The following is a 5116-nucleotide window of genomic DNA, read 5'->3' on the forward strand; positions in this document are numbered from 1 at the left end:
GGATGGTGTGAGGGCCGTGAGTGAGTTGGGACTCCTATCTGCCAGCATCTTTCTTCTCCTGGATCTGTTGCTCAGAGCCTTTCTTGGGGGATTTGGTCCCTGCATGACTTGTAATTGCGGCCTCTCCAGGAAACTCCTGGGAGCCAGGGCTCCCACCATCCCCCGGCCCGGGAGGAGGCCCAGCACCCTGTCCTTGGTCAGCACCCTGCCCGCAGGCTCCTTGACCCCGGTGGTCGTGTTCACAGGTCCAAGACCAGGGAACGGCAGGAACCCTCCCCAGTACTGCTCTGGCCAGAAACAAGATGGGGAGCGGGGAGGAGGCAGGCCTAGCCCAGAGCAAGTGCCGGGCACTGTCCCTGCAGCCTGGGCACACAAGCATGCACCAGATAGGTGGAGTCTGCCCTCACCGAGCCTGACTGGGCTCAGGAAGACAGGAGCCCCCGCACCCCCTTCCAGTCGCGGTGTCTGCCCCCAAGGTGAGCGGCATCACAGCCGGACCCCCCAAGCTGCAGCCTCCTCTACAGAGCGGCCGCTCCCCCGCCCCTCCCACCCCCTCCAACCCCGAGCAGTCCTCAGGTTCAGTCAGCCATCGTAAGCGCCCTCCAAGTGCCAGCCGGGCTTGCAGCCACACCCGGCCCAGTAGGGCTGCCACGACATCTGCGGGCCGGGGAGGGCGCCAGGCCGCAGCTTAACTCCACGGCCGCGGGTCTGGCGGGTCTGTCACAAGATCGCTTCCACCGCTTGTTCCCTTGTGCCCCGGTCACTGCCTTTCACCAGGACTATTTCCAGAGCATCCCAGCCATCTGACCGGGTCTCTCCTCCTCCCAGACACATTTCGGAAGCCCGGCTCTAACCACATTTGCCCCTGCTCCAGCTTCCCAGCAGCTCCTCACGGCTCACCTCAAACCCAGGCTCTGGGCTCCGGGGCTCTGGAGGGCCTGGCCTCCACCTCACCTCCTCCCTCCACCCCTGTGTCTTCTACCCTGGGCCAAACAGGGCCACCTCCATTTCCTCAGCTTCACAGTTTCACTCCCAAGATTCTTTCTTCCCTGTTCACCAAAGGAGCACAGTCCCCAGAAGGACTCCTTTTCGACAGGTGTTGACACTGTAGCCACGAGATATTAGACCCAGGGCCACAAAAATCCAGGTTGGCGTCTCAGCGCTGTGCGGTGCGCCTGTGAAACGGTCAGCCCTGGCGGCGCCTTTTTTGTGCCATCTCTCTTCTGCCAAGCAGATCAGCCTCTCCTCTTGAAACCAAGGAGGGCCCTGTGGGGCTCCCAGCACAGAGGCCTTTTCCCCCTCATTTCTTGTAGGCAAGACTCCAGCCTCCATGACCTTTCCTGAGTTCCAAAGGGCAGATGTAAACAGTTTCTAATCAAGGAAGGAGCCACCAAGACCCACCTGAGGCAAAGATTAAAGGGCCTAGAGGATTAGGAAACTGCACACACCCTCATCTCGTCAGCAAGCCCACTCTTGGGAGGTATTGTTACAAAGCTTCTCATCAAGTCCTCCTCGGGGGGACTTTTATCTTTTCAAGGTAGGCGTCTGCTGTGTCACCCTTTGCCTGGCAAAGGAATAAAGCTGTCCTTTGCTATTTCCCCTGAAACTCTTGACTCTTGAGACTCCATTCAGCACTAGTGTGCAGAGAAGCTGAGCTTTCAGCGTCACTCTTCCTGTCACCCAGGGCCCACGCCGCCGTCCCCCGCCCCCCGCCCAAGACCACTTCTCATAGTGAACCTCACTCCCTGGCCACATACCACCATCTGGACATGTTCCCAAGGCATGCATCTTCCAGTGAAAATCCTTCCTCTTCACAAAGCTTTCCTGTTTGAGATCCTTTAAAGCTCCACAACCCTTTAGCTGTGTTTCTTATACCATTATTTGCACCATGTCTTATTCCCCCTGATAAAATGCCAAGTATCCATTTTGTGTCTCCATGAAGGGTCTGACTGTTGAGTGAATGCGTGCAAGAGAAAGAAAGGAAGGAAATTCAATGAACGCATAGTCAGGGCCTCCCCCACAGAGCAGAGGCTGAATGCCATTTTCCAGGGGAGCCTGTGTCAGAGGGAGAGAGGGGAAGATACTGACTTTTGATCCATGTGGACAGAGGAAGCGGAGACTAGAGCCCAAAGGTGCTTGGTGACTTGGCTTCCCAAGGCGTTAAGGGCAGTTCTGTAATTATCTCTGAAAGTTTAAGTTTCAGTCTCATGTTCAAAATCAGCTGAGGAGAGTCCACTTCCCCTACTCACAAGCACCCACAGCAGTCAGGGGGCCCATGATCACTTCTAACATGCTCTCTGCTGCTGCTAAGTCGTTTCAGTCGTGTCCAACTCTGTACGACCCCATAGACGGCAGCCCACCAGGCTCTCCCGTCCCTGGGATTCTCCAGGCAAGAACACTGGAGTGGGTTGCCATTTCCTTCTCCAACATGCTCTCTAAAGAGGCTCAAATGCACTTCTATAACTTTACGGATACCTCTCTGTCCCCTCCCCCAGCACACACGTGTCATTTAAAACAGGGTCTCAGAAAAGAAGAATGGGGGGGCGGAGATTCCAAAGGACACCCATTTAAAAGCAAATTAGCTGTCAGAAACCAGTGGTTGTCCTGAGGGTGAACTGATACACCCTTTCAGTTCAAGTAGACCAAGAGGAATTTGCCCTGGAATTTTTCCAACTTTAATGTATGCTGTCCAATTATTACACTTCATGGAAATCACTGCACCCTCCCTCCAGGCATGTTTGCCAGTGAAACAAAGAAGTGAGTTTCAACTAGAGCTTCTGTTCCATCAAACATTCCTTTCCAGGCCCTGTATCTGTCACTTCATGTGGCCAAGTGTGGGTTCAAGAATATTAAGTCCACCCTTAAGAAATGTAGAGTCTAGTTGACCGGACAGACCTAGACGGTGAGCAGCGATGAAGCGGCATTGGAGACTCAGACCGGACAAAAGAAGAACTTTCTGACAGTGAGGACTCGTAAACAAAGGGTGGTCCTCATGAGGAGGGAAAAGTCCCAGCTCATGTGGGGGTGGGGGCAGGTACGCCCCCAGTGTATGAATGTATTATAAGCCTTAGAGGGGTTCCTTGGGATCTGGTGAGTCACCTCCTTTGCAAGTGTCTAAACTCACTTTATTCTCCTTTAATCTGCCAACCATAGTTACCCAAGACATAGTTACAGGCAGCTCAAGTGAACCTCACGCTAATGGTACTGAGCAGGACCCTGTGGGACTCTAGGGTGATAGGGAAAGAGTAAACAGACAAAGTAGATGACCGAATAGTTAATCCCACTAGGGAGCTGTCAAAAAAATATATAGGAGACCCCTATAAGTTAATGATTACTCAAGAAAGCAGGTTTGCTTAACCACAAAACCAAGCAAGCTTGCTTAGCAACAAAACCACGCAACAGAAGCACATGAAACCCCCCAAACAATGAAACAATGGTGGCGTGAGACCATGCGCTGCCCAGTGAGCTCACTGCGTTAATGATCCCTAGGACATGCTCTCTGCACACATAGAAAAACAGTAACTGTGGACCTAGCTTGACCTCGCAGGGATGAGAAAACTCCGCTGCTCACCCTGGAGGAGGAGCTGGGGATGGAAACATGATGTCTCCTCAAGAAAGGCAAAGAAGTTCTTCTCCCGTTCCTACTTTCCCTTTGATTCTAAAACTGTAGCCCGCTAAGTTCTCGGGTGCGGCATTTCTCACCGGCCACCTGTAAGCCTCACCAGCATCCTAGTCTAATAAATCACTTCTCATCTATCACTTTGCTGTCACTGAACTCTTCTGTGCTCTGGGACATAAAGGACTATGGCACAAGCTCTTCAGAGGCCCCAGAAATGACACCTAATGGCTTCAAGGGCACAAAATCTTTCTGTGTCCTTCATTTCTGAATGAAGGAAAAAGTCTTCATTCAGCCTCTGTGACCTTCCCTGAGTGCCAATGGGCAGTTTCAAGGAGTTGTCAGTTAGGGAAGGGAGGGGATACAAGACAAGGGAGAAGCAATGCAGACCACCCTTGGGGCAGGGTCCTGTTTCGAATCAACGGATACACACAACACTTAGTGAGTAAAGTCACTCAGTCGTGTCCGACTCTTTGGAACTCCGTGGACTGTAGCCCACCAGGCTTCTCCGTCCATGGGATTCTCCAGGCAAGAATACTGGAGTGGGTTGCCATTTCCTTCTCCAACACACAACACTATCTTTAAGCTATTCTGCAGGTACTGAAACCCCCTCCAGGTGAGAGAAGTTAAGGATTATCAATGGTATGCCGCCCACAGGCATGCAGACCCCAGACCAGTTGGACCTGAAGGATGATGGTACTGACTTCTACTTACCTCATCCAAGAATGTCCACGAGCTGACCACACCTTCTTTGAACAATTACTATAAAACCTCTCACCATCTTCTTAGGTTGGGACACACAATTTTGAGGACATTAGCCCTCTGTGGCCCCCCTCTACCTGGCAAAGTAATAAAGCTATCCTTTTCTGCTTCACCCCAAAGTCTGTCTCTGGGATTCGATTTGGCACTGGTGTACAGGGAAGTTGAGCTTTAGGGAACACTATTTTAACTCACTGTAGGTTCCTAAGAACTTCAGGTTGGGTCACACGCTCTTACCCGAGAAGCCCAGGGAGATGTCAGGACATGCCTCCCATCTCACGAGTCTGGTTCTGGCGTGTGTGTGTTGGGGGTGGGGGGTTGGTGGGGAGGGAGGTATTGATGTGGTGTGCCTGTGCAGCATAAGAGTGAGGGAAAGGTGTGGGGACCAGAACCTCTCCCTAGCAGGCACACACGTGAGTCTGATAATTCAACCAACAGAAGGGCAGCTTTACTGGCTGGCTTCCAGCAGCAGATGCAGAAGTTCCTAAAAACAGCCAGAGGCTTTTTATGGTAACAGACCCTCTGAGGCACAGACTCAGACCCTCAGCCTCTCCTGCCTCATCCCTGCCATCCGCCCCACCCGCCCTGCCCTGCCCTGCCCCAGGGCCCAGAGTCTCTGTAAGCTCCATTCTCAGCAGGCCCCAGATCCAGTCTGCTTAGGAAGCCCAGCTTTCCATCCTCCCCACCCACTCCACCCACAGGGCTGAGGTCACACTGGCCCAGCCTCTTTTGCAACTTTCC

The sequence above is a fragment of the Oryx dammah genome, unplaced genomic scaffold (assembly GCF_014754425.2).
Source record: "Oryx dammah isolate SB20612 unplaced genomic scaffold, SCBI_Odam_1.1 HiC_scaffold_21, whole genome shotgun sequence".
Taxonomy (NCBI): Eukaryota; Metazoa; Chordata; class Mammalia; order Artiodactyla; family Bovidae; genus Oryx; species Oryx dammah.